This window comes from Talpa occidentalis, unplaced genomic scaffold, assembly GCF_014898055.3.
Source record: "Talpa occidentalis isolate TD23 unplaced genomic scaffold, MPIMG_talOcc4v2.1 talOcc4.7, whole genome shotgun sequence".
Taxonomy (NCBI): domain Eukaryota; kingdom Metazoa; phylum Chordata; class Mammalia; order Eulipotyphla; family Talpidae; genus Talpa; species Talpa occidentalis.
In genome coordinates this window covers 32,028,044-32,040,897 of record NW_023605083.1, presented here as the reverse complement: position 1 = coordinate 32,040,897, position 12,854 = coordinate 32,028,044, and the positions used below count along the sequence as shown (strand labels likewise).

Here is a 12,854-nt window from a genome sequence, read left to right as displayed (position 1 = left end):
TTGGTGTGCTTGATGGTCTTGCGCAGACTTTTGACTCTGAACATTTAAATCCCTTTTTATCCCATTCTGATATGCATATAAGATGATTTAATTTCTGTTGATTTATTGATCACATCATTGAGCTTGTATATCACCTACTCCAACTTTAGTGAGTCTCTTTCAATCTTTATGAAAGTCCCAATGTGATAAAACTCATTAATAACCATACTGAGAAAATATTGGATGCAGAAGTAGATAAAATAACACAGATGCTGTTCTTACTTTGAGGTCAATGGTTTGCAATCACAAACATTTATCACACTGTTGCAAAACTCTCTTGATTTTTGTTGTCAATTAGTTTTTCATTTGGTAGAGATTTGTTGTCTGAAAGTCCTGCCTCTATTTGACTTTCTTTAAATTCTTGGCAAAATTTTTATTCAGTGATGGTGCAACTAGAACACTTGAACCATCGACTTAAATTTTTGAACATTTGGGGAATCAATTTAATAATCTTTTTTAAAAAAATTGACCTTCTCTTGATATTTATACCAGTTTCAATTATTTGGATTTTCTCTGCATTATTTTTCTGCTTTTTTTTTTTTTTATATATTTCTGCCAGGTTTTGTTTGTATGGCAGACATTAGGAAGTTTATCTGAGTCCTGGGTACATTTTTATTATTTTTTTCAGGCTTTGATATGTTTTATTGGAGCAAATTTCAGTAAAAGACAGCTTTTATTTACAGACTTTATGTGTGTGTGGGGACTTCCCAACCCACTTGAACCAAAATGAAGATAACCATTAAGCCTGTTTATGTATTTTCTTATTTTCATTTTGCATACAAAAATAATTTTGTTTCACATTCATAAAAATACCAATACTATAAATGACAAGCCTTCTCTTACCTATCCCATAATTAAATATAAAAACAATTTAAAAATTATAATCTAGGTGGTTTAATCTTAAAATGTAATCCGATAAGACTAAAAACTATTTCAGGTCTGGTACAAAATGGTAAAATACTTGAAGGCCTTTAGGATCCTTTCACTGATTTACATCAGTATGAGAATCTATTTAGGATGTGGTGAAAGAAATGTGCTCATCTCCAGTTACAATTTCAAGCTCCAATTGGTCAACCCTGTCAGGGGGAGGCCACAAAGCATCATCTTATTTTGTAATTTCACTGTCATCACTAATTCTCTTCAGTGCTTCCATTGTACTCCTATGTACATAAGGCTCTTTTCTGATCATGTCATAATTTTTATAATTGCTGTTGGCATACGTAAGCCTTCCATCCAGTCAAAACTCACACTCCAGAAACTAACTCATCCATACTTGCCATTGTGCCCTAATTAGTAGCAGGTAGAAATAATTGGCAATTGCCATTTTTACCACAGGAAAGGCCTGGCCAATGTGACATTTTTATTCTTAGGAATGTTCTTGAGTTGACCTTGGAAGTACTTCATTGGAAACAATTTACCCCTTTTGACCTTACTTTTAATATTTGTTAGAGTGTTATTCTATTTGTTATTCTATGTAACCTACCACAAAGTCATGTGAATCATGTGGTTTTTCAGTCTAACTTGTGAGAAATAGATGGGCATTATTTCTAAGCCTACACTATTACCTTAAAGTTTTTCTGATGGTTTTCTCCCAGGACACTGATGTTTTCTCACACAGGTTTCTGATGGGTACTGTGCCAAATACTTGAAGTGAATCTTCTGTTTTTACCTAAAGTTATCTCTGTATATCTGTCATCCCTAGCACTCTTTTTTTATTTTATAATTTTTTTACATAATTCATTTTTGTACAATGTATGCATTTTCATCTTGGTTATAGTTCCCATAAAATTCCCACCACCCATTCATCTGTGAACTATCACCATGGTCTCTTGTGCTCTTCCCACTCCTGTTTTGATCCTGCTGCCTTCTCCCCCCGTGCAGAATGTCTCTGGTTTATAGTTGCCTGTTGATTTTGATTTTCACTTTATTATAATTGTTTTTTTTTCTGATCCCTTATTTGAATCCTCTATATTCCTGCTATAAGTGAGATCATCTGATATCTTTCTTTTTCTTTCTGACTTATTTCACTGAGCATGATCCCTTCCAGCTCCATCCATGTTGCTGCAAATGGCATGAGTTTATCTTAACTCCACAGAAAATCTAATAAAATTGATCAACCAGTTTAATAATCTAGCAGGATACAAAATCAACGCACAAAAGTCAGTAGCTTTCCTATATACCAACAATAAATCTGAAGAAGAAGAAATCAAGAAAACTATCCTTTTTATAATAGAAACAAACAAAAATAATCAAATACTTGGAAATAAACCTAACAAAAGAGGTAAAGGACCTATACAAAGAAAACTATAAAACAATTTTAAAATAAATAAAATAAGACAAAAAGAAATGGAAAGACATCGCCTAGTACTTTTTCCTCTGATTTCTACTCTCCTTGTTTTCCTCAGACTCAGGTTTCTCTCTGTAACTCAGGGAGTCTGCTCTGCTTCATCTAGGATTTCTATAAATGCACCTTGACCAGGAAGCTCTGTCAAAGCAGTAGGCTGGGAGAAGTTTGCATTTCATTTATTTTTTGTCTCTCAGGATCTGTCTTTGTTGCCTAGTGTTCAATGTCTAGAAAGGTGGTGTTCGTTATTGAAGTGTTCAAGTGTGCTTCAAGTAGAGGGTAAAGCTGGTTCTTTTACTCTATCATGAAGGGAGAGAAGTCTCTTACTGTTTTTTTAAGGAAGAACAAAATTCCTTATTAACTTGAACACGTTTACTTTGAGGGAGATAAGAGCTCTCACCGTTGTGACCAGGGTGTGAAATTAGAATGTAAAGTGTGATCCCCCATTAAATTTGATACCAATGAACAGAAAGGAAATCAGCAGAGCGGCAGATGGTACTGTTTGCAGCTCTGGGAGAGACTTGAGGCTCATAGTCACCATCTGCCTGCACAGCATTTTCTCAAACTTAGTATTTAGCAAACTTTATTGCTACTGAGCTTATGAGCATTAAGAGACAGATTACCAAATTCCTGCATTCTACCATGTTTTAATTAAAAGAAATATATGTCATGTGTTGGATAGTTATAGGAACTTATGTGAATTATAACTACTATTGCCTGTTACTCTTCTTAATAGCTTCTGCATTTGTAGCTCAATACTTTTTTATCTTAAAAAGATGCATTCACTAAGTTATACAATATACCTGTAAGAGATCTCTGGGATCAATCTATCATTGGGCTTTGTGCAAATTCTTACATAAATCCTACCCCTAACACCTTTATTAAACCTGACTCTTTGTGGTTAGTGATGTTCTCATGAATGCAATTTGTGTTTCCTTTTATAGCTTGTAAAATGCTGATGGCAATATAGTTCACATACCTAGCAACATGTATTCAGTAAATTTCTGAATATTCATTGGCTAAAAGCATTGTAGGTACACATATTGAAGTTTAATCAACTGGTAGACAAATTTGTTGAGGTATAATAATGCATAATTATCACAATTTTGGAAAGAGTTGCAAGTTCTGCATCTAAATCTGTGGACATCTTCCACATTTTGCATAGTCATATTCACAGTGTTAGGCTGAAGCATAAAAAACAAAATGCAGTTTTTGTGGGTGTAGGGTAAGGTAAAAATTATCAGGCTTTTCTGCCCTCCCGCCATTAGGATAGATGAGGGAACCCTGCGGTCCCGAATGCATGCCTGATGGCGGGCACCTGGAGTAGGGTGTGGGCATATGTAGATGGGATTCACCTGGGCTAAGACTGGGCTTTTAAGTGTGGCATCACGGGGACGCCAGCAGAAGCAGCAGAGAAGCAGAGAAGGAACGGAAGAGGAGAGAAGCAGAGAGAATGTGAGAGAAGGCCAGAGAGCCCAGAAAGAGTGAAGACTTGCTGCACCCCTGCCTGTGTACGCCTGGTAAATCCCAATAAAAGCTTGTAAAAGCCACTGAGGGCTCCAGGACTCCTCCTTTACCCGGTCTGCTAGGATCATAGAAAACCTGCACTGTGCCTACCCTGCCCCCTACAGTGGGTCAATCCTCATAAATTTCAAACAAAGACATAAGGCAACTCTAATTACCATCTTTTGTATACAGTGAGATGATGCTTCTGCTAATGATTTCCAAAACAGGAAATAGCTATCTTTTCACTACTTTTGTTTTTAATATAAAAATGCAGAATGAATACCTGTCAACTGATATCTTATTTTGTAATATTTCTGACAATAAAATCTTTTTGGGAGCTAAATAAAAACAAATGCATTATTTCTAAAGTCTGGAAAATCATCACTAAATTTAAACATTTAAATAAATGATTCGAATTTATACATAGGACCGAGAATATTAAAAACTAAGAAAATTTGGGGAAAAATGAAGAGAGTGTTCTTACTCTATTTCAAAGATATAATAAATAAACTGTTTTTTCCAGACTACCACAAAAGGCTCTGCATGTTTTCTTCTAGCCTTGTTATTTCTCAGATATTTGACACTATGCATAAAACTTTTTATTTGTATGTTTCAATTTTTTTCAATATAATCCACCTCAGAAAATTATTATAAGGTTCCAATGAGTCAATTCCATGTAACCTATTTCAAAGTCTCTTAACACATTGAGAATTAATAAATGTTAGCTGTTGTAACTAATGTTCTTTTAAGTATACATTTGGTATTTGGGGTGAGATGGGATGGATTTTCATTCTGGCACTTTATATTTTGTGTCTCAATTTTCATGTTATGAAAATGTAGATAACACAGTACTTAGGTTATATATTGTTAATCATTTAAATGAATTGATAAAAATTGAAAATAAAAATTCTATATGATCTAGTTAACCTACTTCTGGGTATTTACCCAAAGGATACTAAAACATTAATTCGAAGAGATATACTCAGCCTCATGTTAATTGAAATGCTATTCACAATAGCTAAGAACAGGAAACAACATAAGTTTGCATCTAATAATAAGGATCTCTTCCAGGATCCTCTTCTCTTCTTGACTTGGAGATTGCTGTGTTTTCCTTGATTCTTCACATTTTCTTCTCCCGGTACATGTCTCTGACCAAATTTCCTGTTCTTATAATGACATTGTCAAATTGTATTAGGGCCTACTCTAATGACTTCATTTTAACTTAATTACTTCTGTAAAGATAATTCCTGCAAATGCAGTCATATTCTGAGGTACTGATAATCAGGAACTCAACATATGCATTTGGAATGGAGATACATGATTTACTCCATATAGTCAGATCAAGTGAGGAAATAGATATATTCATTTTCTGATGATAGAAGTCTAAATTGACACCACCTTTTGGAAGATAATTTGAACATTTTCATCAAGAATGCTAAAATGTGCAAACCTTTGACCATATAATTTTATTGCCTATCATTTGTCCTAGGGAATAATTTCCCACAAGATGCTCACTGAAGCATAATTTATATTGATAAAAATGGAAATAAGATACAGGTTTAAAATATGATTTTTTGTCAAAATTATGTCCTGTCTAAATAGTGGGAAAATATATGAACATTAAATTAACAAAAATGAGTATTCAGTGATACAGAGAAATGTTGGAAATATTGAGTAAGTGGGTAAGTGGGTAAGTGGATAAGTGTTAAATGTTGCATTTACTTTTCACACTGTAAATCTAAGTAATATGGGAACACATACACAGACTCACCTCAAGTCATAGAAAGCATTATTAAAAATTTAATATGGAGAGATGCCCTTCTGAGGAATTATCAGTTCTGATTATATAAGATAAATTTAAGTTTTGAATTCTTTTGGATTTGAGGGCTTGTACATGGAGACTTTTTGCCAACTGGTGAGAAACCTACTGACCTGCGATCCTAACCTGAGAATATGTCTGAAAACTTGGAAATAAGGACCATCCTGTTGGGGTCACTTTATTGGAGGTGAGTGTCAAGTGTTTTCTCTGATAACTCCTGAGGGTGAGTACCTCTTCGGACATATAATATTTGTTTTGCTCTGTTTTGGTTCTTTGTATGGGTAACACAACTTCTTTTTATTTTCCCAGTTCCTCATCTCTTGCAGTTTTTAATCTTTTCTCAATCTCTAATGAGTCACTTAATTTTTTTCTACTAAGAAATTTGAGCAGAATTTCTTAATTCTTAATCAAGTCCTTGGTTGCTCATTTGCCAGTAAAGTGAGGTATGGCCCATAAATGACTTTGCTACATAATCTCAGGTGAATCTTAATGTTGATAGACCTCTTCTTTATAATTGAAATAATATTCATGATTCCCATATTTTAAATGGCTTATCTGGTAATCACACTTCCAAGTCAATGGGAAAGCACTTTGAAAATGATATGTTACCCTGCAAATGTAGAGTTGTGATTCTTCATGAGACCAAAGGCATAAAAACATTTGTTATACAATTGCACAGGCATTTGAAGTTCTTTCTCTGTTATAGTTCCACAATGCATAGTTATTCCTTTGGTTATTCATAAAGACCAAAATTTCTCAGCTATCATTGCAACTATATATAGCATTTTTATTCTCTGGGTTTATGATACAATAATAGAGCATATGATATCTAAACATGTCATTTCCATTGTTTGTTAAGGAGAATTCTATAAGCTCATGCCTGTGCAAATCTGGAGATCAAACTATGGATTTCCTCAGTGAGTTATCCTCAAGATAAATTAACCTTATCCAAGTCTTCTGTAGGGTAAGGTAAAAGGTATCAGGCTTTTCTGCCCTTCCGCCATCAGGATAGATGAGAGAGCCCTGTGATCCTGGGTGCATGCCTGATGGCGGGCACCTGAAGTGGGTACACCTGCGCTAAAAGACTGATAATATAAGGGTGGTGCAGCAGAGTGCGGTGTGGTGGTAGTGCGGTGTTAACGGTGGAGGAGTGGAGTGTACGGAGGAGTGTTGGAGCGACTACAAACCACGGCGAAGAACATGTGGCTGCTAGAACCGTTCATAAACCTGCTCAGAATGGGTTGGTTGCTTTACAACTGGCGTAGACGGCAGGATGGTTCGAGGCAGGACAGCTTTACGCAGACGAAACCCTTTGAAATCTGGAGAGGGATCCCTGGATGGCCGGCCACGAGCAGATGGTACCCGGTGGCCGACCTCCTCGCCCAGTGGGCACCTCCCCAGGAATGGCCAGAGGTAGATGGATCCCCGGGGCAGTTGGAACAGGCCCTGTATGAAATAGAAGAAACCCTGAGTGGATGCAGTGCCCGCGAGGCGGCAGGAGCCGTGGGATGGGTGTTTCTCACGGCTCTGCGAGAGTCCAGGCGGAAAGAGCAATCTAGGATCCAGCAAGTACTGGGTGAGATGCGAGAAGAGATGCGAGAAGAGATGCGGATACAGCAACAACATGCGAGGATTCTGGAGGAAGAAGTTCGGAGAAACCGACCCACCCCTCCGGAGATGCCAGACTCCGTCTCAGGAAGGAAGGAGAGGGAGGCTGGCCCTTGGCCCGAATCACAGCCGGTGGTGGCAAACCAGCCTGCGACTCCAGAGATGCCAGACCCCTGCCCAGGAGAGGAGGAGAGGGAGGCTAAACCTTTGCCTGAGTCCCAACCGGCGGTGGTAAACCCACCCACGATCCCGGAGATGCCGGACTCCTCTGGAGAGGAGGAGGAGGCTGGGCCCATGCTCCGGGCCCGCCCGGTGGTGACTCAGAAAATGAAGTGGCAGCGACCTATGGCCCCAGGGGGTCTGGCTGCGGGACCACCACAGATGCTGGAATTTACTACCTACCGACCTTACACCCAGGCGGAACTGGTGGACTTGGGCAAACAGTTCCGCCAGAAACCAGGGGAACCCTTGGCAGCCTGGCTGCTACGTTTATGGGACCTGGGGGTGGATGGGATTATTTGCACGGCTCAAGAGATGGAGAGTCTGGCCTCCGTGACTTCACACCCATCCTTGCGACAGAGGCTGCAGAACAGCCGGCGGTATGGCCAGGGCGACCACACCCTCCTGGAGTGGATAATGGCTGCCATACGGACAGTATGGGCAGATGCAGGAGACGTGCTGGAGACAGTAAGCGGATGGCAGACGTACGCCGAGTTGGTGCAGGTACTTCGGGCATTGGGGATGTGGCAGGCCATGTTTAATGTGAATACGCGTGGTCCTGACGACGAGCATTTCACAGCAGGGATGAGAGACTTGGTATTAAAGAATGCCCCCTCATCTACATTTGGATCTCTCATGGCAGTACTAGCACCCTATGTGGGACGTCAGATACATGACGTCACCACCATGATAGCCAGCTTGGGAGAAGTTGAGAGCCGGCGCTCTCAGAAAGGAATACGGGTAGTTGCAGAAAGGTCAAAAGGAATGCCAAGGAGGGCAAGGAGGCCTCTTGGCATCCCAGAACCTATAAAAGTCACCCGTAAACAAATGTGGATGGATTTAATAAGAGCGGGGGTAGATAGCACTAAAATAGACGCGCAGCCCAATGCATATTTATTGGAATTATGGCAGCAGCTGCGAGAAGACCAGAGGTTCACAGCCATGAGAAGGACTGCTGCTCAGGGGGAGCCTGGAAGCCCCAGGCCTCAGGCGCGCGCCCTGCGGCTGGAAGACCACTTGCTGCCGACCCCGTCCTCGGGTGATGGCCTGATATCCTTTGAATAGGGTGAGGGCCAAGGAACCCGTCCACAGGGGACGGGCGGGGACCGGAGGCCACATGTGGAGCTTGCCATCCACTGGTCCCCGACTAACGTACAAAGGGTTTTAGCGCTAGTAGACACAGGAGCAGAATGTACTCTGCTCTATGGAAATCCGGAAGGATTTCATGGGTCTACTTGTTATATTGATGGCTATGGAGGCCAGAGTGTCAAGGTGACAACAGTAAAACTATCTCTGGGGATTGGGCGATTACCCCCTAAAGAGTATAAAGTGTATGTATCGCCCATCCCGGAGTACATCCTGGGGGTGGATGTACTACGTGGCTTATGGCTAGAAACCAGTCGGAGAGTTTCGCCTTAGAGTGCGAGTGGTAAAGGCAGTGGTGAGAGGACACGCTAAGCATCCGCCCCTACAACTGCCAGTCCCTAGGCGAGTGACTAATACCAAGCAATATCGGTTGCCCGGAGGCTACAAAGAAATTACAGGCACAATATCAGAGCTGGAGAAAGTGGGCATTGTGCGTACTGCCCACAGCCCCTACAATTCGCCAGTGTGGCCGGTGAAGAAGCCCGATGGCTCTTGGCGCATGACAGCAGATTATCGTGAATTGAATAAGGTAGTTCCCCCCTTGCATGCTGCAGTGCCTTCAGTGGCAGATTTGATGGATCGTCTGAGCCACGAGCTGGGAATGTACCATTTTGTAGCCGATCTGGCAAATGCTTTTTTTTCGATAGATATAGCCCCAGGAAGTCAAGACCAATTCGCCTTCACCTGGGAAGGCCGGCAGTGGACATTCACTGTGCTGCCACAGGGATACCTGCACAGCCCGACTCTGTGTCACAGGCTGGTGGCAGCAGATTTGGCCCGGTGGGAAAGGCCATCTTCAGTGCGTTTATACCATTATATTGATGATATTTTATTGACAAGTGACTCTCTTACAGATCTGGAAAAGGCAGTACCTTTCTTATTAACACACCTGAAAACATGCGGCTGGGCAATCAACGAAAGCAAACTGCAGGGGCCTGGACTGTCAGTTAAGTTCCTGGGAGTTGTTTGGTTGGGTAAGACAAAGGTTATCCCTGAAGCGGTGATAGATAAAGTTCAAGCTTACCCCACTCCAACCACAGTGAAGCAGCTGCAAGCCTTTCTGGGTCTGCTGGGTTACTGGAGGGCATTTATACCTCACATGGCCCAGCTCTTACGACCCTTGTATATGTTAATATGTAAGGGAGCCAGGTGGGATTGGTAAGCTGAGGCAGACACAGCATTTGCCACGGCCAAACGAACTATAAAGACTGCTCAGGACTTGCAGGTTTTTGACCCAGCCCGACCCTGTGAGCTTGATGTGCATGTTACTCAGGAAGGGTTCGGGTGGGGACTCTGGCAGAAATCAGAGAGGCTACGACAGCCTATTGGGTTCTGGTCCCAACTCTGGAAGGGGGCTGAGGTTAGGTACTCCTTAATTGAGAAACAGCTAGCTGCGGTATATGCAGCCTTACTAGCCACAGAAAGTATAACTGCCACAGCCCCTGTCTTAGTGAGAACCACTTACCCAATAGCTGGATGGGTACGGGACTGGACAACAAAGCCCCATAGTGGCACTGCTCAAACGCCCACTTTGGCAAAGTGGGGGGCATACTTAGAACAGCGCTGCACCCTGTCAACTAGCCCCTTAAGGGTGGAGTTGCAGGAGGTTCTTGGTCCTGTGACATATACTAGTATGGAACCAAATTCAGAAGCCTGTATAGAAGCCGAACCTGAAGCTAGTCCCTACAAGGAGTGTCGAGCACCGATTCCAGCAGAGGCCTGGTATACGGACGGTTCCAGCCGGGGCCAGCCAGCCTCTTGGACAGCGGTGGCTGTACACCCAGAAACAGACACTATTTGGTTCAAAACCGGGACGGGACAGAGCAGCCGATGGGCTGAACTGCGAGCAGTATGGATGGTGGTGGCACATGAGCCTTCCCCTCTAGTAATCTGTACTGACAGTTGGGCTGTGTACAAGGGTCTGACACTGTGGATTTCCACATGGAATTTAAATGACTGGACAGTTATGCATCGGCCATTGTGGGGCCAGGCCCTATGGAAAGATCTATGGGATCTGGGGCATCAGTAGCAGGTGACTGTTTATCATGTCACAGGACATGCCCCATTAGCCTCACCAGGCAACGATGAGGCAGATACCCTAGCCCGGGTTCGATGGCTTGAAACTGCTCCAGGGCAGGATGTTGCACAGTGGCTACACAGACGCTTGCTCCACACAGGACAGAAGACAATGTGGGCCACTGTGCGTGCCTGGGGTCTACCTGTAACTTTAAAAGAAATCCAGACTGCATGTGAAACATGTGTAGTATGTTCTAGGACTTACCCCTGGAGACCTTTTGCATCTACAGGCCAGGTGTTGCGGGGGCAGGTACCCCTGACACGCTGGCAGATTGACATCATTGGACCACTACCTCGCTCCGATGGACAACAATATGCTGTCACCTGTGTGGACACTGCTACCGGGTTATTGGCAGCTTACCCTGCTCCACATGCGGACCAAAAGGCAGTGTTGGCAGCACTGGCATGCCTATGTGCTGCATATGGACGTCCGCTGGTAGTGGAGAGTGATCAAGGGACTAATTTTACAGGAGCCCGGGTGCAGCAGTGGGCCAAGAACATGGGTGTTGAATGGAAGTTTCACACTCCCTATAATCCCAAAGCTGCAGGGATTATAGAGAGGTATAATGGCCTACTGAAGCAAGGACTAAGAGCCACTGCCCCCACTCAGACGCTGGCTGGGTGGAGCCGATGTCTATGGGAGGTGTTGCAGACATTGAATGAGAGGAGCAGGAGAGGCAGCCTGGCTCCAGTGGAGGCGTTGCTACATCGTGCCGCTGCTCCCATCCAATTACAAATAAAGACGTCAGACGTCTTATTAAAACCGGGACTTGGACAGCAGGGCAACATCCTATTGCCAGCCCCAACTGGAGTGGACCCAGGGAAGACTGTGGACTGGGAATGGCCCTGGACAGTAAAGGCTCCCCACATGCGGTGGGTGGCTCTGATAGCCCCTTGGGGTCGTGGCCTGGGGGCCGATTTACAGATAAAACCATGGGTGAGTGCGCAGTGGCTGCCACGGGTGCGTGTTACCCACCCTGGAGTGGCAGATCAGCGGGCAATCCTCAAGGGTACATTTGTAATAACTCTGTGGCCTATTATGAGCTCTCCACTCCTGCTGCATGTAGAACCCACTGATGCCTCTTCACTGGCAAAGCAAGTGTGGTATTCACGCCCTGGAAGGCCACTGATGCCAGCTACAATATTGTCTTCGGATGCCAAATTGGCATGTATATTGCCCGATGGGAGGGATCTCCCATTGCTGGTACCGGTAACTTCTCTGTCTTTCCGCCCCTAGGAAAATTAAGTTTAGTCATGTTGTGATGTATTTGCTTTTGTGGTCCATGGCTGCACTGTTTATGTTTGCTTTAAAAAATTGTACCTATGTAGACTATATGGCAGAAAACCCTGAGGGGGTGGACTGTAGGGTAAGGTAAAAGGTATCAGGCTTTTCTGCCCTTCCACCATCAGGATAGATGAGAGAGCCCTGTGATCCTGGGTGCATGCCTGATGGCGGGCACCTGAAGTGGGTACACCTGCGCTAAAAGACTGATAATATAAGGGTGGTGCAGCAGAGTGTGGTGTGGTGGTAGTGCGGTGTTAACGGTGGAGGAGTGGAGTGTACGGAGGAGTGTTGGAGCGACTACAAACCATGGCAAAGAACATGTGGCTGCTAGAACCGTTCATAAACCTGCTCAGAATGGGTTGGTTGCTTTACATCTTCCAATAGCAACCTTTCTATTATTGAGATATGCAACAAACTGTCTTGACCATTTCAAATATATTGTAACATTCTTCAACTTGTTTCTAAAATATTGTCACTTTGCAGAATAGACTGAATAATTCTATCCTGACATTATACTTTTACTATTAAATTGTATCTACATATAGGCACTGGAAGATTACTTTTGTTTGTTGTGCATAAACTAAGTTGCTCTAAACAGCCAGAGTTCAAAAAAGTAAAACACTGACATACACAGCTTTCAGTTCATACTAACACAGTTCAGTTTGGTAAATTGAGTAAAATGATCCTATTTATACAGTTAAAATATGCTTTTAATCATGTTTCTTGCTTATTAATCATAAAATAAATGATTTATTTATTTAATATTTCTTCTTTTAATTGTATCAAATAGCCTATCTTCCTGGTTCTACTAT

General features: G+C 42.6%; 1 pseudogene; it reads right to left on the bottom strand.

Moving 5' to 3' along the window:
* Positions 1-917: 917 nt before the first annotated feature.
* On the bottom strand, positions 918-1,228 carry LOC119231353 (protein mago nashi homolog; annotated as a pseudogene).
* Positions 1,229-12,854: the final 11,626 nt, after the last annotated feature.